At 59.8% G+C, this 25,530-nt stretch overlaps 1 protein-coding gene across 1 annotated transcript in view; it reads right to left on the bottom strand.

Annotated features, from left to right (window-relative positions):
• The window catches only part of ZZZ3 (zinc finger ZZ-type containing 3), a 333,973-nt gene that overhangs the window by 38,897 nt on the left and 269,546 nt on the right, over nt 1–25,530 (bottom strand). The gene's annotated exons all lie outside the window — the stretch shown is intronic.

The raw sequence follows: 25,530 nt of genomic DNA, 5'->3' as shown, positions 1-25,530 counted from the left end.
ATGATAAAAGGATTACCAGACAAGCTTAGGCGAAGATGGGACATCCTTTTACCCTGCCTTCTGTTTGCTTACAGAGAGGTCCCACAAAAGGGGGTTGGCTACAGCCCTTTTGAGCTTTTGTTTGGGCATCCTGTAAGAGGACCCCTGTGTTTGGTGAAGGAAGGATGGGAGAGACCTCTCAGACAACCCAAACTAGACATAGTGGATTATGTACTTGGTCTCCGCTCCAGGATGGCAGAGTATATGAAGAAGGCTTCTAAAAACCTTGAGGCAAGCCAAGAACTCCAAAAAGCTTGGCATGACCAAAAGGCTGTACTGACTGTTTACCAGCCAGGACAGAAAGTGTGGGTGTTGGAGCCAGTGGCCCCAGCAGCACTCCAAGACAAATGGTCTGGACCCCACACTATTGTTGAGAAAAAGGGAGAAGTCACCTACTTGGTGGACCTTGGGACTCCCAGAAGCCCCCACAGGGTGCTTCATGTCAACAGATTGAAGGCATATGTTGACAGGGCAGACATGGGGCTACTCATGGCTACAGATGAGGGGCAGGAGGAAGAGAGTGACCCTCTCCCAGACCTGTTGACTCAGAACCCTGATGATGGCTCAGTTGATGGTGTGGTCTTTTCTGACAGCCTCACTGTCCATCAGCAACAGGACTGCAGACAAGTTCTGCAGGCCTACAGACATATGTTCTCTCTGACCCCAAGTCAGACAAACTGGTGCACCCATGAGGTGGACACTGGTGACAGTCTGCCTGTGAAGAGTAAAATCTACAGGCAACCTGACCATGTCAGGGACTGCATAAAAGTTGAGGTACAAAAGATGTTGGAGCTGGGAGTCATTGAACCTTCAGAGAGCCCTTGGGCTAGTCCTGTAGTCCTTGTGCCAAAACCTCACACCCAAGATGGTAAGAGAGAGATGAGGTTTTGCGTGGATTACAGAGGTCTCAATGCTGTCACTAGGACAGATGCCCACCCAATACCTAGGGCAGATGAGCTCATTGACAGACTGGCAGCTGCTAAGTTTTTGAGCACATTTGACCTAACAGCAGGCTACTGGCAAATCAGACTAGCTGAGAGTGCAAAGGCCAAAACTGCTTTCTCGACCCCAGGAGGACATTATCAATTTGTGGTAATGCCCTTTGGTTTGAAGAATGCACCTGCCACTTTCCAAAGGCTGGTGAATCAAGTCCTTACTGGGTTGGATGATTATTGTGCAGCTTATCTTGATGATATTGCTGTCTTTAGCTCCACCTGGGAGGATCACCTGGTCCACCTGAGGAATGTTTTAGAGGCCCTGCAAAAGGCAGGCCTCACTATCAAGGCCACTAAGTGCCAGATAGGGCAGAGCAAGGTTGTATACCTGGGCCACCTAGTTGGTGGGGGTCAGGTTCAACCACTGGAGAGCAAGATCCAGACCATAAAGGACTGGGCTCCTCCAACTACCCAGACTCAGGTCAGAGCTTTCTTGGGCCTGTCTGGGTACTACAGAAAGTTTGTTAAGAACTATGGGTCCATAGTGACACCACTTAATGACTTGACCTCCAAGAAGATGCCAAAGAAAGTTCAGTGGACAGCAAGCTGTCAAAAAGCATTTGATGACCTGAAGCAGGCCATGTGCAGTGCACCTATTCTGAAAAGTCCAGACTACTCCAAAGAGTTCATTGTCCAGACAGATGCTTCTGAGTTAGGTGTGGGAGCTGTTCTTTCACAACTGAATGTAGATGGTCAAGACCAGCCCATTGCTTTTATAAGTAGAAGGCTGACCCCTAGAGAGAAACGTTGGTCAGCTATTGAGAGGGAGGCCTTTGCTGTGGTTTGGGCCCTGAAGAAGCTGAGGCCATACTTGTTTGGCACTCACTTCAAGATTCAGACAGACCATAAGCCCCTCTTGTGGCTAAATCAGATGAAGGGTGAAAATCCCAAACTTCTTAGGTGGTCCATTTCCCTACAGGGGATGGACTTCACAGTGGAACATAGACCTGGGACTGACCATGCCAATGCAGATGGACTCTCCAGATATTTCCACTTAGAACATGAAGACTCAACTGGTCAAGGTTAGTTTAATGTCCCTAAGTTTGGGGGGGGGTTGTGTAGGAGAGTAGGGTCTGCTTTCTATGTTCACCCCCACTTTTTGCTTTTGCTTTACTGGTTTACGACTTAGATGTGGCTGTGGGCCTGCTAATCAGACCCACAGCCCTGCTGTTCTCTCTCTAAATTACTACTATGTACTTTAGGTGCATAACCCATTTGGATAGGATCACCTTATTGGCCCCTGTACAGTGTACCCTAGGTACCCAGGGCATAGGTGTACCCTAGGCCTACCAGGGGCTGCAGCATGTATTGTGCCACCCCTGGCCTGGCCTTCCATTTTGACACAACTGGCTGATCACTCAGCTGGGGCAAGGTCGTGTAATCACCCCTTGCTTAGGTGTAGTATTCCTATACCTAACTTACATATAGACACATGTGTACCTATCAGTCACTCCTATGGCAGGCCTTGACAATCCTGGAGGCAGAGTGCTTGGTACCATGTGAGATGGTGCTCTAGCATGAGCTGAGCCTGTCTGCAGCTTTCGGAACCATGTCCTTATAGCTGTTCTATGATATAGCCTACCATATACTCTTAAAGTGCCTTATAATCTTAGACGGTTATGGTAACTATGGTTTGGCTTTATCAAAGCATGTCGTGTAAGGTGTCTAACACTCGGGAATAATACCCCCATGCCATTTCTGGACATGAGAATATTATTCCCCCCTTCTAGAGGGAAAGACATGTTAAAATCATACTTCAACTGTTAGCCTCTGACCAAAGCCTCAGCATCACAAAATGGATGCTGCTGCCACGACACAAGTCTGACCTCCTGCTGCTGGGAGGGATCCCAGCCAGGGAGGCCTGGACAATAGGTTTCCTGCTTGGGGAGGTGCTAGCACCTCCCCAGACAGCCTTTAGTGTATTGGGGCAGGGTGGGCTGAAAGGAATGAGACATGCCTGGGGCACACAAGGTGTTCCTTGCATAGTCCAGTTCAAACCGGCGCTGGGGCACTCCAGCCCCAGCTCTGGCGCGAAACTGGACAAAGGGAAGTGGGTGTAACCACCCCCTCCCAGGTCCCACCCATAAGGCGTGACCTAGCAGGTATCCCAGCCCCCCAGATTAGTATAAGAGTGGGAGTTGGGCCTCAAGACTTTAGATTATCCTGAACCTGCAAAACTGAACAGAAACTCTGGACCTTCGACATTCGACGAAAGAAGAAGACTGAAGAATCTCCCTTGTAGCCAAGGAGTGGCTACCCTGTGCAAACAGGCACCATCAAGTGACTACCCTTTGCTTTGTGAAACGTTCGACGAGGAACCGACTGCAGAGCCCGACCAGAGCCTTGATTTCCAGACTTCTCCGACCCTCATCCACATCTGCAGCAGAGCTGAGATCCGTGGAGGCGACGAGCGACGTGGGACCGGCTACCTGGGAAAAGTGGCTAGTAACTTACAGCGCAGCTTCTGAGGTACCCTCGAAGTTGTGCACCGGGGATTGAGAAGCCCCAACCCCAAGCACCATCTGCACCGAAGACCAGCCCCCCACACTCCACGAGTCCTGCGTGGGGCCCTTCAGCATTTTCCTGCTTGCCGCGTCTGTCCGGTTGCTTGCCCGCTGGCTAGTGGCCTTTGTGACGACGCTCCCTAAAATCTTCTGCGCTGGTTTGGCTCCTCCAGACTGGCTCCCGCTTCTCTGCAAAGAAGAAGCACCCCAGACCTTCCTGGTCTGCACCAGAAGCAAGTCCCTTGTTCTTCGTGGGTTCCGCTTGCCAAGGCTTGGTGAGTCCTAGTCCAACTTCGACGCCGCCGACAGCAAGAGCCTTCGTGGGACAGCTCGCCTCCTGGTCCTGGTCGTCCTCGACGCTTCCTGGTCCTCCTGGCTCCAGCGACAAGCTTCACCTTCACCTGCAACTCTTCACGACATCGCCTGGTTCCTTCCTGGTTCCACGTGGTCACTGGCTAGTGACCTTGACTCTGTCCCTTCTGCTTGCAGGTTTCTTCTCTTCGTGATCCCAGCCTTGGGATCCACCGGACACTCTCCCCTGACTGCCTGTCAGCATCTTTCTTCAGGCATCCATAGGAGTCGACGACGAAAACGACGCATCTTCACCCCTATGCACCCGCAGCCTGTGGGCTAGGTAACTTGGGTACTCCGGTGCTCATCAGGATAGTGACTATCCTAGTGTCTAGTTTTCAAGTCTCAACTTCCTAGCTACTCCGGAAGTGTCCTAAATCTATCTATTTCTAAACTGTAACATTGCTATTGACTTTTACGCATTACGCGTGAGTGTTTCCACTCTGCACACGAATCCCGTGGGCCTCCCACTCCCTAACTAACGCTAGTGTAGTGTAGCCCCAGCGATTCCCTAGGCCTAGGCCTATTCTATTTCCGTGACAGTGGTTCTTATACCACTTATTTAGTATATGGTTTGCGTGGCCCCTAGGGCCTAACTGTATTACTTACCTGTGTGACTTACTGTATGCATTAATAAGACTGTGTTGTACTTACCTCTAAACTCATAAAGAGTGCTGAGGGTTTGCTTAGAATAAATACACTTTATTTTATATATATATCTGTTGTGGTGTCCTTTCATTTGGTATTCAAGGGATTATATATGGTATCACAGCTGGCTTCACATGCCATTCAGAGTTTAGCCTAAGACTGCTCTTGTCCATGCTACCACTAGGATAGCTGGTCTATAAGGTTGACTTTACAACCAATCACCATAAGGGTATTTGGACTGATATAAGGTGTACACTATAACTAGTGACATCATACATCAGGCCAACTTCTCACACCTCTCCCCCTCCCTCACACCCCAACAACACGAGGACTGCCGCCAGCTATTGGGGCAGTTGATTGATTGATGATTGATTGATGTACTTATAGAGCGCAGCTATCACCCTACGGGCATCTTGGCGCTTGCATTGGGAACCCGTCCTGGTTTTTCCCTGTAAGATAACCCGTACTGGGCATCCCCAAGGTGAAAGCCAGGCATCCCGCCACGGGGGGCCGTTGTGGAGATTAAGCAGGCTTGTTGCCCAGAGCTGCATAGTGTGAACTCATGCTTAGAGTGGGCACCGAAGCGAGAATTATCGAGTCCGTGGACAATTGGGTTCTGGACCCTGCCGCGTCGGGAATCGAACCCAGGTCCCGGGTCTGATCTCTGCTTCAGGGTATGCCTCCTCTAACCAGTGAGCTACACTTCTCCACCTCCGACCTGTTCTCTCTCGTCCCCAAGGTCACCGACTGGTGTGTCCACGATGTGGACACCGGAGACAACCCACCGGTACGGCACCGAGCCTACCGCGTCCCCGACCGAGTCCGGGCCTGCATCCAGGCGGAGGTCTCGAAGATGTTATCTCTAGGGGTGATAGAGCCCAAAGACAGTCCCTGGGCCAGCCCGGTGGTACTAGTCCCGAATGCAGCTGCCCCTGGGGTTGCCCCTGAACTACGGTTCTGCGTGGACTACCGGGGGCTCAATGCGGTCACCGGAGCCGACGCTCACCCTATCCCCCGCGCCGATGAGCTTGTTGACCGCCTTGGGTCTGCTCAGTTTCTCAGCACCTTCGATTTGACCTGCGGATACTGGCAAATTGCACTCACGGAAGGAGCCAGAGAGCGGTCCGCCTTCTCCACCCCGGATGGGCACTATCGCTTCAGAGTGATGACCTTCGGAATGAAAAATGCCCCGGCCACCTTTCAGAGACTCGTGAATAGAGTCCTGGCCGGGCTGGAAGAGTTCAGCGCCGCCTATCTGGACGATATTGCGGTATTCAGTTCCGATTGGGGTGAGCACCTCCGGAGGGTCCCGAGGGCCCTGCGTCAAGCCAGCCTCACAGTGAAAGCCAGCAAATGCCAGATTGGGCAAGGATCGGTGGTCTACCTGGGGCACCAGGTCGGGAGCGGGCAGGTCGCACCCCTCCAACCTAAGATTGACGCCATCCTGGCCTGGGATCCACCCACCACCCAAACCGAGGTCCGCGCCTTCCTGGGCCTCACTGGTTACTACCGGAGGTTCATCCAAAACTACGGCAGCCTCGTAGGACCACTCACTGAGCTCACATCCAAAAGACAGCCCAAGAAGGTGCAGTGGACCCCTGCCTGCCAGGAGGCGTTCGACGCGCTGAAGCGCGCCATGTGTACAGCCCCTGTGCTCCAAGCCCCCAATTACTCCAAAGAGTTTGTGGTACAAACGGATGCTTCCGAGCATGGCATTGGAGCAGTCCTATCCCAGCTCAATGAGAAGGGCCTGATGATCTGTTTGGACTCGGAAGTGGGTTCCGAAGAGGTAGGGCCGCAGTTTCTTTAGGGCCCATACTACGGCGAACGCCTCGCGTTCAATGGTAGGGCCTGGATCAGCCCGTGGCCTTCATCAGCCGAAGGTTACTGCCCCGAGAGCAACGATAGAGCACCATTGAACGCGAGGCGTTCGCCGTAGTCTGGGCCCTAAAGAAACTGCGGCCCTACCTCTTCGGAACCCACTTCCGAGTCCAAACAGATCATCGACCGTTACGGTGGCTCATGCAGATGCGGGGAGAGAACCCCAAACTGCTACGATGGTCAATCTCTCCTCAGGGGATGGACTTCACAGTGGAGCATCGCCCTGGCCCTGACCACGCCAACGCGGACGGCCTCTCCAGATTCTTCCGCCTCAGCGGAGAGAACCCCCAAGAGGATGGGTAGTTCTCTTCGGCCTTCAGCTGGGGGGGGGGGGGGACCCGGCCTCGTGGCGTGGCCCATTCCAACCCGTAGTAACACCGCACCTGATCCCCCCCCCCCCCCCACAGAACCCGGGGCTACCCCCGTCCTTCCCTCCATCTTCCCGACACCAGGCCATGCACCCCAGATGGCCACCCCCGACCCTAGTCGCGCCATGTCGGCTGGGGGGAGAAAGAGCTCCCGGTGAGCAGGAGAGGGAGGAGCAGTTTCCCTCACACCTCTGGCCTCCTCTTAAGAGATTGTTTCGATCGCCCTCCAGCCATCCTGAGGGCTGGCTCCACGCCTGCTGCGTGTCTGGGATCCCTCCCGACACTGCCTTGAAAGGATCAAAGGACCGCGCGGCAAGAACCCCCACCAAACGACCCCCGGGCGCTAAGACCCCTGCCCGTGAGGAGTCGACCTATAACAAGGGGCGCTCTGGGACCATCAGCAGTTGAATCCTGGAACGAACGAGCCCTGCTGACGTGGTCGCGGCTAAACGAATATCATCACAAGATCCGACGGAACTCTTGGAACCTCAGTGAGCCCTGCAGACAGCGTCGCGGCTACACCTGGCAGAGACGGACTTCTGCCTGAATCATCTGAGCCCTGCTGACGCCGTTGCGGCTCCCCTCGCAACCTTGAGAATTCGAGCCCGACAAACTTGGTCGCACCCAAGTACTATCCTGGTCCGGCTGGACCCCAAAGACCGTTCCGTATCCCCCGGCTCGAGGATTGAGAGCTGTGCGCCGGATACGCACCTGCATTGACCCTGATCCTAAGACTGTCCCGCTACCCCTACCCCTACCGAGACTCTATGAGCCCTTGCTCTACTTGTAGAGACGAAGCTGCGGATCCTAAAGGTCCCGATATTTCTAGATAAAGAGTACGTGTCTCAGAATCTACGGTGTGGTGTCTCTGTGTTGCATAATATTCAATCAGCGTGTACGATCCTAGGTACGAGACCCAGCCCTGAGGGGGTCTCCCGCAAGTGCTCGGCTACCTCTTCCGGGGAGGGTGAGTCGCAGGGTGGTCAGGTACACACTCTGTTCTTTCCTGAGGCTGGCCCTTCTAACAGGGGGGAACAACAGAGGAATGGAGGGCGGGTGGGTGGGGGGGGAACAGAGGAGTCGAGGGCGGGTGGGGAACAACAGAGGAGTGGAGGGCGGGTGGATGGATGCAACAGAGGAGTGGAGGGCGGGTGGGTGGATGGATGGATGCAGAACAGGAGTGGAGGGCGGGTGGGTGGATGGATGGATGCAACAACAGAGGAGTGGAGGGCGGGTGGGTGGATGGATGCAGAACAGTGGAGTGGAGGGCGGGTGGGTGGATGGATGGATGGATGCAGAAGAGAGGAGTGGAGGGCGGGCGGGTGGATGCAGAACAGAGGAGTGGAGGGCGGACGTGTGGATGGATGCAACAGAGGATTGGAGGGCGGACGTGTGGATGGATGCAACAGAGGAGGGGTGGGAGGGCGGAGGGGTGGGGAACAACCGAGGAGGGGCGGGAGGGCAACAACCGAGGAGGGGTGGGAGGGCGGAGGGGTGGGGAACAACCGAGGAGGGGCGGGAGGGCAACAACCGAGGAGGGGCGGGCGGGAGGGCGGGTGGGGAACAACCGAGGAGGGGCGGGCGGGAGGGCGGGTGGGGAACAACCGAGGAGGGGCGGGAGGGAGGGCGGGTGGGGAACAACCGAGGAGGGGCGGGAGGGAGGGCGGGTGGGGAACAACCGAGGAGGGGCGGGAGGGAGGGCGGGTGGGGAACAACCGAGGAGGGGCGGGAGGGAGGGCGGGTGGGGAACAACCGAGGAGGGGCGGGAGGGAGGGCGGGTGGGGAACAACCGAGGAGGGACGGGAGGGAGGGCGGGTGGGGAACAACCGAGGAGGGACGGGAGGGAGGGCGGGTGGGGAACAACCGAGGAGGGACGGGAGGGAGGGCGGGTGGGGAACAACCGAGGAGGGACGGGAGGGAGGGCGGGTGGGGAACAACCGAGGAGGGACGGGAGGGAGGGCGGGTGGGGAACAAACGAGGAGGGGCGGGAGGGAGGGCGGGTGGGGAACAAACGAGGAGGGGCGGGAGGAGGGGCGGGAGGGAGGGCGGGTGGGGAACAAACGAGGAGGGGCGGGAGGGAGGGCGGGTGGGGAACAACCGAGGAGGGGCGGATGGGGAACAACCGAGGAGGGGCGGGAGGGAGGGCGGATGGGGAACAACCGAGGAGGGGCGGGAGGGAGGGCGGATGGGGAACAACCGAGGAGGGGCGGGAGGGAGGGCGGATGGGGAACAACCGAGGAGGGGCGGGTGGGGAACAACCGAGTAGGGGCGGGAGGGAGGGCGGGTGGGGAACAACCGAGGAGGGGCGGGAGGGAGGGCGGGTGGGGAACAACCGAGGAGGGGCGGGTGGGGAACAACCGAGGAGGGGCGGGTGGGGAACAACCGAGTAGGGGCGGGAGGGAGGGCGGGTGGGGAACAACCGAGGAGGGGCGGGAGGGAGGGCGGATGGGGAACAACCGAGGAGGGGCGGGTGGGGAACAACCGAGTAGGGGCGGGTGGGGAACAACCGAGTAGGGGCGGGAGGGAGGGCGGGTGGGGAACAACCGAGGAGGGGCGGGAGGGCGAACAACCGAGGAGGGGCGGGAGGGCGAACAACCGAGGAGGGGCGGGAGGGCGAACAACCGAGTAGGGGCGGGAGGGAGGGCGGGTGGGGAACAACCGAGTAGGGGCGGGAGGGAGGGCGGGTGGGGAACAACCTAGGAGGGGTGGGAAACAACCTAGGAGGGGTGGGAAACAACCTAGGAGGGGTGGGAAACAACCTAGGAGGGGTGGGAAACAACCTAGGAGGGGCGGGAAACAACCCAGGAGGGGCGGGAAACAACCCAGGAGGGGCGGGAAACAACCCAGGAGGGGCGGGAAACAACCCAGGAGGGGCGGGAAACAACCCAGGAGGGGCGGGAAACAACCCAGGAGGGGCGGGAAACAACCCAGGAGGGGCGGGAAACAACCCAGGAGGGGCGGGAAACAACCCAGGAGGGGCGGGAAACAACCCAGGAGGGGCGGGAAACAACCCAGGAGGGGCGGGAAACAACCCAGGAGGGGCGGGAAACAACCCAGGAGGGGCGGGAAACAACCCAGGAGGGGCGGGAAACAACCCAGGAGGGGCGGGAAACAACCCAGGAGGGGCGGGAAACAACCCAGGAGGGGCGGGAAACAACCCAGGAGGGGCGGGAAACAACCTAGGAGGGGCGGGAGGGAAACAACCTAGGAGGGGCGGGAGGGAAACAACCTAGGAGGGGCGGGAGGGAAACAACCTAGGAGGGGCAGGAGGGAAACAACCTAGGAGGGGCGGGAGGGAAACAACCTAGGAGGGGCGGGAGGGAAACAACCTAGGAGGGGCGGGAGGGAAACAACCTAGGAGGGGCGGGAGGGAAACAACCTAGGAGGGGCGGGAGGGAAACAACCTAGGAGGGGCGGGAGGGAAACAACCTAGGAGGGGCGGGAGGGAAACAACCTAGGAGGGGCGGGAGGGAAACAACCTAGGAGGGGCGGGAGGGAAACAACCTAGGAGGGGCGGGAGGGAAACAACCTAGGAGGGGCGGGAGGGAAACAACCTAGGAGGGGCGGGAGGGAAACAACCTAGGAGGGGCGGGAGGGAAACAACCTAGGAGGGGCGGGAAACAACCGAGGAGGGGCGGGAGGGAAACAACCGAGGAGGGGCGGGAGGGAAACAACCGAGGAGGGGCGGGAGGGAAACAACCGAGGAGGGGCGAAAGGGAAACAACCGAGGAGGGGCGAAAGGGAAACAACCGAGGAGGGGCGGGAGGGAAACAACCGAGGAGGGGCGGGCGGGAGGGAAACAACCGAGGAGGGGCGGGCGGGAGGGAAACAACCGAGGAGGGGCGGGCGGGTGGGAAACAACCGAGGAGGGGCGGGCGGGTGGGAAACAACCGAGGAGGGGCGGGCGGGTGGGAAACAACCGAGGAGGGGCGGGCGGGTGGGAAACAACCGAGGAGGGGCGGGAGGGCGGGTGGGAAACAACCGAGGAGGGGCGGGAGGGCGGGTGGGAAACAACCGAGGAGGGGCGGGAGGGCGGGTGGGAAACAACCGAGGAGGGGCGGGAGGGCGGGTGGGAAACAACCGAGGAGGGGCGGGAGGGCGGGTGGGAAACAACCGAGGAGGGGCGGGAGGGCGGGTGGGAAACAACCGAGGAGGGGCGGGAGGGCGGGTGGGAAACAACCGAGGAGAGGCGGGAGGGCGGGTGGGGAACAACCGGGGAGAGGCGGGAGGGCGGGTGGGGAACAACCGGGGAGAGGCGGGAGGGCGGGTGGGGAACAACCGGGGAGAGGCGGGAGGGCGGGTGGGGAACAACCGGGGAGAGGCGGGAGGGCGGGTGGGGAACAACAGAGGAGGGGCGGGAGGGCGGGTGGGGAACAACAGAGGAGGGGCGGGAGGGGAACAACTGAGGAGGGGCGGGTGGGGAACAACCGAGGAGGGGCGGGAGGGGAACAACCGAGGAGGGGCGGGAGGGCGGGAGGGGAACAACCGAGGAGGGGCGGGAGGGCGGGTGGGGAACAACCGAGGAGGGGCGGGAGGGCGGGTGGGGAACAACCGAGGAGGGGCGGGAGGGCGGGTGGGGAACAACCGAGGAGGGGCGGGAGGGCGGGTGGGGAACAACCGAGGAGGGGCGGGAGGGCGGGTGGGGAACAACCGAGGAGGGGCGGGAGGGCGGGTGGGGAACAACCGAGGAGGGGCGGGAGGGCAGGTGGGGAACAACCGAGGAGGGGCGGGAGGGCGGGTGGGGAACAACCGAGGAGGGGCGGGAGGGCGGGTGGGGAACAACCGAGGAGGGGCGGGAGGGCGGGTGGGGAACAACCGAGGAGGGGCGGGAGGGCGGGTGGGGAACAACCGAGGAGGGGCGGGATGGCAGGTGGGGCGGGAGGGGAACAACAGAGGAGGGGATGGAGGGCGGGTGGGGAACAACCGAGGAGGGGCGGGAGGGCCGGCGGGGAGCAACCGAGGAGGGGCGGGAGGGCCGGCGGGGAGCAACCGAGGAGGGGCGGGAGGGCCGGCGGGGAGCAACCGAGGAGGGGCGGGAGGGCCGGCGGGGAGCAACCGAGGAGGGGCGGGAGGGCCGGCGGGGAGCAACCGAGGAGGGGCGGGAGGGCCGGCGGGGAGCAACCGAGGAGGGGCGGGAGGGCCGGCGGGGAGCAACCGAGGAGGGGCGGGGGGGCCGGCGGGGAGCAACCGAGGAGGGGCGGGGGGGCCGTCGGGGAGCAACCGAGGAGGGGCGGGGGGCCGGGTGGGGAACAACAGAGGGGCAGGTGGGGAACAACCGAGGAGGGGTGGGAGGGCGGGTGGGGAACAACCGAGGAGGGGTGGGAGGGAGGGCGGGTGGGGAACAACCGAGGAGGGGCGGGAGGGAGGGCGGATGGGGAACAACCGAGGAGGGGCGGGAGGGAGGGCGGATGGGGAACAACCGAGGAGGGGCGGGTGGGGAACAACCGAGTAGGGGCGGGAGGGAGGGCGGGTGGGGAACAACCGAGGAGGGGCGGGAGGGCAGGTGGGGAACAACCGAGGAGGGGCGGGAGGGCGGGTGGGGAACAACCGAGGAGGGACGGGAGGGCGGGTGGGGAACAACCGAGGAGGGACGGGAGGGCGGGTGGGGAACAACCGAGGAGGGACGGGAGGGCGGGTGGGGAACAACCGAGGAGGGACGGGAGGGCGGGTGGGGAACAACCGAGGAGGGACGGGAGGGCGGGTGGGGAACAACCGAGGAGGGACGGGAGGGCGGGTGGGGAACAACCGAGGAGGGACGGGAGGGCGGGTGGGGAACAACCGAGGAGGGACGGGAGGGGAACAACAGAGGAGGGACGGGAGGGCGGGTGGGGAACAACAGAGGAGGGACGGGAGGGCGGGTGGGGAACAACAGAGGAGGGACGGGAGGGCGGGTGGGGAACAACAGAGGAGGGACGGGAGGGCGGGTGGGGAACAACAGAGGAGGGACGGGAGGGCGGGTGGGGAACAACAGAGGAGGGACGGGAGGGCGGGTGGGGAACAACAGAGGAGGGACGGGAGGGGAACAACCGAGGAGGGACGGGAGGGCGGGTGGGGAACAACCGAGGAGGGACGGGAGGGCGGGTGGGGAACAACCGAGGAGGGACGGGAGGGCGGGTGGGGAACAACCGAGGAGGGATGGGAGGGCGGGTGGGGAACAACCGAGGAGGGACGGGAGGGCGGGTGGGGAACAACCGAGGAGGGACGGGAGGGCGGGTGGGGAACAACCGAGGAGGGACGGGAGGGCGGGTGGGGAACAACCGAGGAGGGACGGGAGGGCGGGTGGGGAGCAACCGAGGAGGGACGGGAGGGCGGGTGGGGAGCAACCGAGGAGGGACGGGAGGGCGGGTGGGGAGCAACCGAGGAGGGACGGGAGGGCGGGTGGGGAGCCACCGAGGAGGGACGGGAGGGCGGGTGGGGAGCAACCGAGGAGGGGCGGAAGGGCCGGTTGGGAGCAACCGAGGAGGGGCGGGAGGGCCGGTGGGAACAACAGAGGAGGGGCGGGAGGGCCGGTGGGGAACAACAGAGGAGGGGCGGGAGGGCGGGTAGGGAACAACAGCAGGCCCGGACTGGCCACGCCGGGCACCGGGCAATCCCCCGGTAGGCTGGATGGGGTGGGCCGGTTTTTTGGCATGGGGCCGGTTTTGGTGCTGGGGCCGATTTTTGGTCCGGCCGATGGCGTTAGTCAGAAAAAGAAATGAGAAAATCAGATAAGTTCACAAGAGTCACGACTCACTCACACTCTGCATGAGTCTCTCCTCGCTCCAGCCGAGAAAAAACAGGCACAATTCTATCTCTGAGTCATTCAATCTGCATAAATAATGGCATGCATTTGCATTGGAGCACTGTGAGGGTAGGTCGGGCGCAGCGCGCTGATATCTCTGCGGCCGCGTCTGCGGAGCGTGCGCAGTCTCCTCAGTTCACCCACCTTAGGGTGGGGCGGCCGGTGTTGATCATGCGCATTAAAAAGTGCGCGTGACCGCTGGTGAGGCCAGGTCGAGGTCTAGAGGAGCATTCCCGAAGTAAGCCAGCAGAGACCAAGATGACGTCGACACCTTCGTGAGAGAGCTGCCCATAATTTAATTATTTCTAGCCCCTGCCTCTGCCTGTTCACCTCCCTGCTGCCGAATGCAGTGCCGCCCGCCGGTGAGTCACTCACTAGTGCCTTTGTTGTCTCTCCCTGTAATAACCGTGCCCGGCGTCCAGTCGTCTGTGGGCCGGGACGGGATTAAACAAAGATAGAGGCCCTCCGACCCCCCCACCCCAGCCCCTGGCCCAGGGGCCAGGGCCTTGGCCTATACCTTTGTTTCAGTAGCGCCTGGCCCAGTGGCCCCTGAGTGTGCATTTTATATTGTGACAGGCCTGCTGTTGGTGAGCAGGGGAAAGGGAGGACGAGTCGACCCGGCGGAGGCCGAGCCGGCTGCCGGAGCAAAGTGGTGGGTAGTGGTGCTGCCTGCCTGCTTGGCTTGAGTTGCGCTCCATCTCGGCTCCGGCCTCGCTGCGGGCCTAGCCGGCCCTGACTCCCTGAGGTGAGCCTGAGAGCCTGAGACACACACACACACACACTCTGGGGAAAGTGACTCCTGGGTTGGTGACCGAACTGGCATCAGCCAACTTGAGCAAAGGCGTTTTTTTATTCTGAGGTGGCTCCAAATGCAGATGTCCCTAGTCGGCCATTCCCTGCCTGCGTCAGAGTGGAGTTGATTGTTTCTGAACCATGATGCTATTGCACCACTTAGAATGATGAAAAGGATGTGACTGTCACTGGCCCGGTCACCCTTGTGCATGGAATGATGGCAAGTACTCTATGATCGCTTGATGACAGGTGCAGGAAAGCAGGTCTGGGAGGACTGAAGCCTATTCAGACGATGGCCTGAGATCATCCCCATGAGTAGACATGCGGTTTCACTGAGTGCGAATGCAAATAATTTACACCCCATGCTCTTTCTGACACTATTGCAAATAATTTGTAACAACATTTTATATATGCCATTATTATGTGTGCAAAAGAAATTCCAATAGGCCTTTCCCCCGGCCCAGGGCCTTGGCCTAAGTAAGGGCCTACGTAACGCCTATCACCTATACTTTTCTGTTGATCCCGGCCGGTTCTGCACAGCGCACTACCGCCTTGGGCAGCCCCTGAGTCTGGATTGGGGATTTAGACATTTAGTCAGGCATTTAGAGCACTGAGCAGGCCTCCTTGCTGTTCGTGAGCAGGGGCCAGGGGGGCGGATGACCAGGCGTCTCCGACTGGTGCCGGAGCGAGGTGATGGTGGTGGCTGGCTCAGGCTGCCAGGCTGGCCTGTGCCTGCGAGCAGGAGTCCGGCTATGCTAGCAGTACCACTACCTACCAGGCCCGGTTCTAGAGGGTGGGCCAGGCCCACCCAAACATGAGACTCCTTGGCCCTCTCAGTGAATCTGCCACCGATGTACAACAATAAAAACTGTTAAGATAACTTATGATTTATGTTGGACAGGCCACATGAAGGGCTTGCTCCCTCCCCGCATGACACGGCCCAAGCCCCGGCCCTCCAGGTGTGACCCACAGGACCAGCCCGCAACCCGTCTCCAGACGGAACTCCTGCCCCCGGACATCTGTGTATCATGGGGCCGACCCACTCCCGGCTCCCCCGTCCGGACCAGCCGCCATCTTGGACACTGCACCACGAGGCCGCGTGGCCTCAGCTCGACCCTAACCCTGGGCCTGGCCAGGCCCCGCCATCCCGGCACCACCATCCACCCAGGAGGTGAACGGACCACTTGGCAGGTCGATGGGAGAAAGGAGTGTCGATGGCTCTCCCCCGCCAGGTGCCGATCGCCCTCCAGCTCCCCCGGGCGCTGGCTCCACCCCCTGCTGGGTGTCTGGACTCCCTCATCCCGGACCTCCCGACCTCCAAGTGCGAGGGTCCGGACATCAAAGGGCGCCAGACCTATAACTAGGGCAGCTCCAGAGCAGGGAGGCAGTTGTATCCTGGAGTCGAGAGACACCGCGAAGAACTCATCCTTGTCGGACTACCGGCGCTGCCGTAGCCCTGCCTTGTGAACTATCGTCCTGCCTGCTGGCGCTGCCGCGGCCTTCTACATCCTCCATCCTCATCGGGACCTGCTGGCGCTGCCGCGGATCGTGTAACGACCATCTTCACCGGGACCTGCTGGCGCTGCCGCGGACCGTGTAACGACCATCTTCATCGGGACCTGCTGGCGCTGCCGCGGACCGTGTAACGACCATCTTCACCGGGACCTGCTGGCGCTGCCGCGGACCGTCCAAGCTAGAACACCAAGCTCGAGGATTGTGAGCTATCCATCATTGCATCTACCAGATTGGTAACCAGACTGTCCAGCTACCCCCTTTCCCAAACCCAGAGACTAAAAATCGAGGGGACCCCGGAGTCCAGACCTCCTTGTACCATTCCATCGTACCTTAAGAAACTGCTTATAAAGAGCGTTAAAGCCTATCCTTGTGTGGTGTACATCTGTGGGGGGGAAGTTACTTGTCTGTACGATCGCTGGAGACGGCTCTCCCCGGAGACCTCTCTCCTTGTCCTCGGCAGACCCTCCCGGTCCGTCTAACATTGGTGGCCAGCGGCGCGATCCGAATCAACGCGTAATCGTACAGAGAGTAGCTCACCCCACGACAAAACCACAATGTCAACCAAAGAGAGCGGATCTACCGAGAAATTCCAGATGGATAAATTGGAAGAGTACAGCCATCGTGAATTGAAACAATTCTGCATGGAACTAGGCATTGCTACCACCGGCCTGAGTACCAAAGACTATTTCAAGCACGCCATTGAGTCGTGGGCAGAAACCGGGGTCACCAGATCCCCAGACCGAAACAGTGCAGCGTCAGAGAGGATCGCCACGGCTCCCGAGGAGCGAGGAACGGGCCTTTCACAGGAAGAGATCCAAGAAAGAGAAAAAAACAGACTACATGAGTTAGAAATGGCACGACTCAAAATGGACGGTGAACTAAAATTAGCCAAGCAAAAACTGAACCTGGAACATCTGCGGCTCCGAGAAGAACGGGAAGAAAAACAGAGGCAGAGAGAGCTCGAAGAAAAAAGACTAGCGTACGAACACGAGCGCAAACTGGCAGAAATAGACCTACGGAAGCAGAACAAAGAACCGGAGGTGCCCGAGCGACCGCGCACCCCGGGAGCAACAGAAAAGAAAGTCCACATCCCCAAGGATGTCGTTCGAGAGTATGTCCGGGAGGACGACATACAACAGTGGTTCAAGGCCTACGAGATCGCCATGACCTCCCACCGGATCGATCGAAGTGACTGGGGAGCCGGCCTATGGGGGAGGTTCGTCAACGAAGGCCGTGATGCCCTGCTACAGCTCCCAGACCATCAGATGTCATCCTATGACCACATGAAGGCTGCCCTCCTCACCCGATATGGGCTCACGCCCGAAATGTACCGCCAGAGGTTTCGAGACTGCACCCGGATCCCGGGTACAACTTGGGTGGAATATGTCAACTATTTCAGCCGAGCCTTCGAGGGTTGGATCAAGGGAAGCCACGTAACGACCTACGAGCAACTTTTTAATCTTATGGTATGGGAGTGTTAGACGGACCGGGAGGGTCGGCCGAGGACAAGGGGAGAGGTCTCCGGGGAGAGCCGTCTCCAGCGATCGTACAGACAAGTAACTTCCCCCCCACAGAGGTACACCACACAAGGATAGGTTTTAACGCTCTTTATAAGCAGTTTCTTAAGGTACGATGAAATGGTACAAGGAGGTCTGGACTCCGGGGTCCCCTCGATTGTAGTCTCTGGGTTTGGGAAAGGGGGTAGCGGGACAGTCTGGTTACCAATCTGGTAGATGCAATGATGGATAGCTCACAATCCTCGAGCTTGGTGTTCTAGCTTGGACGGTCCGCGGCAGCGCCAGCAGGTCCCGGTGAAGATGGTCGTTACACGGTCCGCGGCAGCGCCAGCAGGTCCCGATGAAGATGGTCGTTACACGGTCCGCGGCAGTGCCAGCAGGTCCCGATGAAGATGGTCGTTACACGGTCCGCGGCAGCGCCAGCAGGTCCCGATGAAGATGGTCGTTACACGGTCCGCGGCAGCGCCAGCAGGTCCCGATGAGGATGGAGGATGAAGAAGGCCGCGGCAGCGCCAGCAGGCAGGACGGTAGTTCACAAGGCAGGGCTACGGCAGCGCCGGTAGTCCGTCAAGGATGAGTTCTTCGCGGTGTCTCTCGACTCCAGGATACAACAACCTCCCTGCTCTGGAGCTGCCCTAGTTATAGGTCTGGCGCCCTTTGATGTCCGGACCCTCGCACTTGGAGGTCGGGAGGTCCGGGATGAGGGAGTCCAGACACCCAGCAGGGGGTGGAGCCAGCGCCCGGGGGAGCTGGCGGGCGATCGGCACCTGGCGGGGGAGAGCCATCGACACTCCTTTCTCCCATCGACCTGCCAAGTGGTCCGTTCACCTCCTGGGTGGATGGTGGTGCCGGGATGGCGGGGCCTGGCCAGGCCCAGGGTTAGGGTCGAGCTGAGGCCACGCGGCCTCGTGGTGCAGTGTCCAAGATGGCGGCTGGTCCGGACGGGGGAGCCAGGAGTGGGTCGGCCCCATGATACACAGATGTCCGGGGGCAGGAGTTCCGTCTGGAGACGGGTTGCGGGCTGGTCCTGTGGGTCACACCTGGAGGGCCGGGGCTTGGGCCGTGTCATGCGGGGAGGGAGCAAGCCCTTCATGTGGCCTGTCCAACATGCGTCCCCCCCAGCTGAAGGCGGGGAGAGTCACCCATCCTCTTGGGGACTTTCCTCGTCGAGGCGGAAGAAGCGTGACAGGCCATCTGCGTTTGCGTGGTCTTGGCCCGGCCGATGTTCCACAGTGAAGTCCATCCCCTGCAGGGAGATGGACCAGCGCAATAGTTTGGGGTTCTCCCCCCGCATCTGCATTAGCAACTGCAGGGGTCGATGATCTGTCTGCACCCGGAAGTGGGTGCCGAAGAGATAGGGCCGGAGCTTTTTGAGGGCCCACACCACTGCGAAGGCCTCCCTCTCGATTGTGCTCCAGCGCTGTTCTCGGGCCAGGAGGCGTCTGCTAATGAAGGCCACCGGGTGGTCCAGCCCCTCTGGGTTCAGCTGGGAGAGGACCGCCCCGATGCCATGGTCGGAGGCATCCGTTTGCACAATGAATTCCCGACTGTAATCGGGGGCCAGGAGCACAGGGGCAGTGCACATGGCGGCTTTCAGCTTCTCGAAGGCCGCTTGACAGTCGGGGGTCCAGTTAACATTCTTCGGTTGGTTTTTGGAGGTGAGTCCCGTGAGGGGCCCCACAATGCTGCCATAGTCCTTCACGAACCGCCGGTAGTAGCCGGTGAGCCCCAAGAAGGCTCGGACCTCGGTCTGCGTGACTGGGGGCTGCCAGGACTGAATGGCAGCGATTTTGAGTTGCAGAGGGGCCACCAGACCGCTCCCCACCTGGTGTCCGAGGTAGGTCACGGATCCCTGACCAATTTGGCACTTGCCGGCCTGGATTGTGAGGCCGGCCCGCTGGAGGGCCTGCAGGACCTCTCGGAGGTGGTCGGACCAGTGGCGGCTGTACACAGCGATATCGTCCAGGTAGGCGGCGCTGAACTCCTCGAGCCCCGCCAAGACCTGGTTCACCAGTCGCTGAAAGGTAGCTGGGGCATTCTTCATGCCGAAGGGCATGACTTTGAAGTGGTAGTGGCCATCGGGGGTAGAAAAGGCGGAACGTTCTTGGGCCCGGGGTGTGAGGCCGATCTGCCAGTAGCCCGCTGTCAGGTCGAAGATGCTGAGGTAGCGGGCAGCCCCCATGCGGTCGATCAATTCATCCGCTCGGGGGATGGGATGGGCGTCGGTTCTCGTGACAGCATTCAAGCCCCGATAGTCAACGCAGAATCGGAGTTCAGGAGTGGTGCCGGGGGCAGCAGCCTTGGGGACCAGCACGACCGGGCTGGCCCAGGGGCTATCCGAGGGCTCGATGACCCCGAGCGTGAGCATCTTGGATACCTCTTCCTGGATGCAGGCCCGCACCCGATCTGGTACGCGGTAGGCCCGGTGTCTGACAGGGGGACTGTCCCCAGTGTCCACGTCGTGCAAGCACCAGGGGGTGACCCCTGGGGTAAGGGAAAACAAGGTAGAAAACTGCAGCAGGAGGTCCCGGCAGCCTTGGCGCTGTTCTGGGGTGAGGGCGTGGGAGAGCTGAACCCAGTCCACGGAACCATCCTTCTCCTGAGTCGTCAGGAGATCCGGGAGAGGCTCGGAGTCTTCTTCCGCTCCACTGTCTGTAGCCATCAGGAGGCTGAGCTCTGAGCGCACAAAGTGGGGCTTGAGTCTGTTGGCGTGGAGGACCCGGAGGGGGTTCCGGGGAGACTCCATATCGATGATAGGTGACGGGACTTTTGCGTTCGACCACTTTGAAGGGCCCTGTCCACTTGTCCTAAAAGGCACATGGTTCGGTGGGGGACATCACCCACACTTGCTGGCCTGGCTCAAATTCGATGGAGGAGGCATTGCGGTCGTACCATTTTTTCATGTCCTCCTGACTGGCCTCAAGGCTCGCTTTCGCCATTTCTCTGAATCGCCTGGTCTGATTGCGTAGGGTCAGGAGGTACTTGAAGACGTCTGGAGGGGTCTTTAGGGGGGCCATCTCCCAACCTTCTTTGACTAGGCTGAGGGGCCCTCGCACAGGGTGCCCGTACAAGAGTTCGAACGGGCTAAAGCCGAGGGACTTCTGGGGAACTTCTCGATAGGCGAAGAGGAGGCACGGAAGTAGTACATCCCACTGGCGACGGAGGGGCTCTTCCAATCCCCCAATCATTCCCTTGAGCGTGCGGTTGAATCGTTCAACTAGTCCGTTTCCTTGAGGGTGATAGGGGGTCGTGAATCGGTAGGTGACCCCGCACTGTTGCCAGAGGGACTTCATATATTTCGAGATAAAGTTCATGCCTCTGTCGCTGACTACTTCGCGGGGGAAGCCCACCCGGGAGAAGATCCCCATTAAGGCCCGGCCAACCACCGGGGCTGTTACCGTTCGCAGGGGCACAGCCTCGGGGTAGCGGGTGGCGTGGTCCACCAGTACCAGGATGAACCGATGTCCTTGTGCTGTACGGGGGTCCACGGGCCCCACAATGTCTATTCCCACCCTCTCGAACGGGGTGGTGACAACTGGGAAGGGTTGCAGAGGTGCTTTGAGTTTGCGGCCGCTCTTCCCGCTGGCCTGGCACGTGGGGCAGGACCGGCAGTGGTTGAGGACGTCGTTTCTCATTTTCGGCCAAAAAAAGTGTGTCACCAGGCGACTGTAGGTTTTGTCTTGGCCCAGGTGTCCCTCCAGAGGGACATCGTGGGCCAAATTTAGCAGGAAGTCTCTGAAACGGAGGGGCACGACCAACACTCGGCTGGCCCCTAACTCCGCGATTCTCTGTTCACTGTATAGTAGGTCGTTGTCCCAATAGATCCAATGGGCTCCGGTGGTGTCCCCTGCGCTTTGGGCGAGGCCTTGCTGGCGTAGTCCCTCGAGGGAGGGACAGGTCTTTTGCTCTTGACGGAACTGTTCTTGGGTGGGCCCCCCTTCTTGACGCCACTGAGCTAGGTCGGGAAGGTCCTGGGGCTGGGCGACCCCTTCGGGGGTTTGCTCTGGGGGGTCGGTATAGTCGGTGTCCTCTACTGGAGCGATCGGGGGAGGAGGTGCTGGCCACTCTGGTTCTTCTGGTCGGGGGATGGTACGGGCGGCCATGGAACGGGTGGTTACGCACGCCCAGTCCGGGAGGCCCAACATCCCCAAGTGCTCTCTCCTTTCGACGGCGGCCCACGGGGAACTCTCAAGATCATTCCCCAGGAGACAGTCCACGGGGGCATCATCTCGGACCGTCACCTTCATCATGCCGGACACTCCTCCCCATTCGAAGGGGACGCAGGCCATCCGACATAGACTTCCGGAATTGTCGGCCGAACGGACGGGGCAGAGAATGTTCGGCAGGATCTGCTCTGGTTTTACCAGGTGACAGCGGACGGCCGTCACACTGGCCCCTGTGTCACGTAGTGCTTCGGCCCGGCGCCCATTAATGTTCACCCATTGGCTATATTTTCTAGTGTTGGCGGGTAGGGGAGCCCGCGGGACCATGTCTCTTCCCCCTAGGCACGCTAGAACCATGGCGGCCGGTTCCCACTCTTGTTGTGCCTGCTCATATTCTTCTTGTTCCTCGGAGATTTGTTCTCCCCCCAGGACGGCGGCAGCTACCTGGCGGGGTTTTGGCGTTTGGTTCTGCGGGCAGTTCGGGTCATTGGCGTAGTGGCCGACTCGCTGGCATCGGTGACACGTGACGTTGGCTCGGAACCCCGGGCGCATCGGGGGGTTGCCCCGGCCGGCCGGGGGCGGGGTGCTGGCAGCGGGAGTGGCCGGGACGGTGTCTCTCCCTCGCCCCTGGCCTCCTCCTCCTCCTCCTCGGGGACGGTGCTGACCTTGGTGGTTCCAGTTCTGCTCGTGTGGCCCTCTCCGGCCCACTCGGGTGCTTTCCCACCGGTCAGCTTCGGCAGCGAGTTGCCGGGGGTCAGTCAATTTACTGTCGAGGAGGTGCTGCCTGAGCTCGACGAAGCAGTTGTTAGAGAGGTGCTCCCATACCATAAGATTAAAAAGTTGCTCGTAGGTCGTTACGTGGCTTCCCTTGATCCAACCCTCGAAGGCTCGGCTGAAATAGTTGACATATTCCACCCAAGTTGTACCCGGGATCCGGGTGCAGTCTCGAAACCTCTGGCGGTACATTTCGGGCGTGAGCCCATATGGGGTGAGGAGGGCCGCCTTCATGTGGTCATAGGATGACATCTGATGGTCTGGGAGCTGTAGCAGGGCATCGCGGCCTTCGTTGACGAACCTCCCCCATAGGCCGGCTCCCCAGTCACTTCGATCGATCCGGTGGGAGGTCATGGCGATCTCGTAGGCCTTGAACCACTGCTGTATGTCGTCCTCCCGGACATACTCTCGAACGACATCCTTGGGGATGTGGACTTTCTTTTCCGTTGCTCCCGGGGTGCGCGGTCGCTCGGGCACCTCCGGTTCTTTGTTCTGCTTCCGTAGGTCTATTTCGGCCAGTTTGCGCTTGTGTTCGTACGCTAGTCTTTTTTCTTCGAGCTCTCTCTGCCTCTGTTTTTCTTCCCGTTCTTCCCGGAGCCGCAGATGTTCCAGGTTCAGTTTCTGCTCGGCTAATTTTAGTTCACCGTCCATTTTGAGCCGTGCCATTTCTAACTCATGTAGCCTGTTTTTCTCTCTTTCTTGGATCTCTTCCTGCGAGAGGCCCGTTCCCCGCTCCTCGGGAGCCGTGGCGTTCCTCTCTGATGTGGCCATGTTTCGGTCTGGGGATCTGGTGACCCCGGTTTCTGCCCACGACTCAATGGCGTGCTTGAAATCGTCTTTGGTACTTAGGCCGGTGGTAGCAATGCCTAGTTCCATGCAGAATTGTTTTAATTCACGATGGCTGTACTCTTCCAATTTATCCATCTGGAATTTCTCGGTAGATCCGCTCTCTTTGGTTGACATTGTGGTTTTGTCGTGGGGTGAGCTACTCTCTGTACGATTACGCGTTGATTCGGATCGCGCCGCTGGCCACCAATGTTAGACGGACCGGGAGGGTCGGCCGAGGACAAGGGGAGAGGTCTCCGGGGAGAGCCGTCTCCAGCGATCGTACAGACAAGTAACTTCCCCCCCACAGAGGTACACCACACAAGGATAGGTTTTAACGCTCTTTATAAGCAGTTTCTTAAGGTACGATGAAATGGTACAAGGAGGTCTGGACTCCGGGGTCCCCTCGATTGTAGTCTCTGGGTTTGGGAAAGGGGGTAGCGGGACAGTCTGGTTACCAATCTGGTAGATGCAATGATGGATAGCTCACAATCCTCGAGCTTGGTGTTCTAGCTTGGACGGTCCGCGGCAGCGCCAGCAGGTCCCGGTGAAGATGGTCGTTACACGGTCCGCGGCAGCGCCAGCAGGTCCCGATGAAGATGGTCGTTACACGGTCCGCGGCAGCGCCAGCAGGTCCCGATGAAGATGGTCGTTACACGGTCCGCGGCAGCGCCAGCAGGTCCCGATGAAGATGGTCGTTACACGGTCCGCGGCAGCGCCAGCAGGTCCCGATGAGGATGGAGGATGAAGAAGGCCGCGGCAGCGCCAGCAGGCAGGACGGTAGTTCACAAGGCAGGGCTACGGCAGCGCCGGTAGTCCGTCAAGGATGAGTTCTTCGCGGTGTCTCTCGACTCCAGGATACAACTACCTCCCTGCTCTGGAGCTGCCCTAGTTATAGGTCTGGCGCCCTTTGATGTCCGGACCCTCGCACTTGGAGGTCGGGAGGTCCGGGATGAGGGAGTCCAGACACCCAGCAGGGGGTGGAGCCAGTGCCCGGGGGAGCTGGCGGGCGATCGGCACCTGGCGGGGGAGAGCCATCGACACTCCTTTCTCCCATCGACCTGCCAAGTGGTCCGTTCACCTCCTGGGTGGATGGTGGTGTCGGGATGGCGGGGCCTGGCCAGGCCCAGGGTTAGGGTCGAGCTGAGGCCACGCGGCCTCGTGGTGCAGTGTCCAAGATGGCGGCTGGTCCGGACGGGGGAGCCGGGAGTGGGTCGGCCCCATGATACACAGATGTCCGGGGGCAGGAGTTCAGTCTGGAGACTGGTTGCGGGCTGGTCCTGTGGGTCACACCTGGAGGGCCGGGGCTTGGGCCGTGTCATGCGGGGAGGGAGCAAGCCCTTCATGTGGCCTGTCCAACAGAGGGCGGGTGGGGAACCACCGAGGAGGGGTGGGAGGGCGGGTGGGGAACCACCGAGGAGGGGTGGGAGGGCGGGTGGGGAACCACCGAGGAGGGGTGGGAGGGCGGGTGGGGAACCACCGAGGAGGGGTGGGAGGGCGGGTGGGGAACAACCGAGGAGGGGTGGGTGGGGAACAACCGAGGAGGGGTGGGAAGGTGGGTGGCGAACAACCGAGGAGGGGTGGGAGGGTGGGTGGCGAACAACCGAGGAGGGGTGGGAGGGTGGGTGGAGAACAACCGAGGAGGGGTGGGAGGGTGGGTGGAGAACAACCGAGGAGGGGTGGGAGGGTGGGTGGAGAACAACCGAGGAGGGGTGGGAGGGTGGGTGGAGAACAACCGAGGAGGGGTGGGAGGGTGGGTGGAGAACAACCGAGGAGGGTGGGTGGGGAACAACGGACAAGCTGGAGGATTGGGTTGGGAATACATTTTTTCAAAAATGCACAAATTGACGAGATGTAGCAACATGGCGTGCATGGGAAGGAGAGACGTGTGGGAAGCATGGATGAGCTGTGGCTGGATAAGAGGGAGTGTAAGCAATAGAAAAAACGAAGTCATTTAATCAAAACAATGACAAAACCTATGGCACATGGGCAGGTCAAACACAAAAGGAAGGGAAGCTATTGAACAAGAAGCTATCAAATGAAAGTCACAATAAAGCAAACCAATGGCAAGCAATGGTCTAAGCCTACTGTAGGTTTTTTTTAAATTGTCTATTAGAGGCCTTTTAACAACAGAGTGCTAAAAGCTGTCTGTAAGGGAGATGTTAAAAAAAAAAAATTTAAATAAACAAAAACAAAAACCTACCTTGCAAATGGGTCAGCTGTGTCTTAACAGAACTATCCATTTTTCCTAGAAGCCTCAAGCTTTGCGCCAGCTTTATTGAATCAAAAATTGATATGGATTCTTGCTTCTGATGCAATTTAAATCCACAACAGAGTACCAAAAGTGGCAGAAATGTTTCTGGGAAATAAATATTTT

The sequence above is a fragment of the Triturus cristatus genome, chromosome 4_2, assembly GCF_964204655.1.
Source record: "Triturus cristatus chromosome 4_2, aTriCri1.1, whole genome shotgun sequence".
NCBI classification, from domain to species: domain Eukaryota; kingdom Metazoa; phylum Chordata; class Amphibia; order Caudata; family Salamandridae; genus Triturus; species Triturus cristatus.
This window is presented reverse-complemented; position numbering and strand designations above follow the sequence as displayed.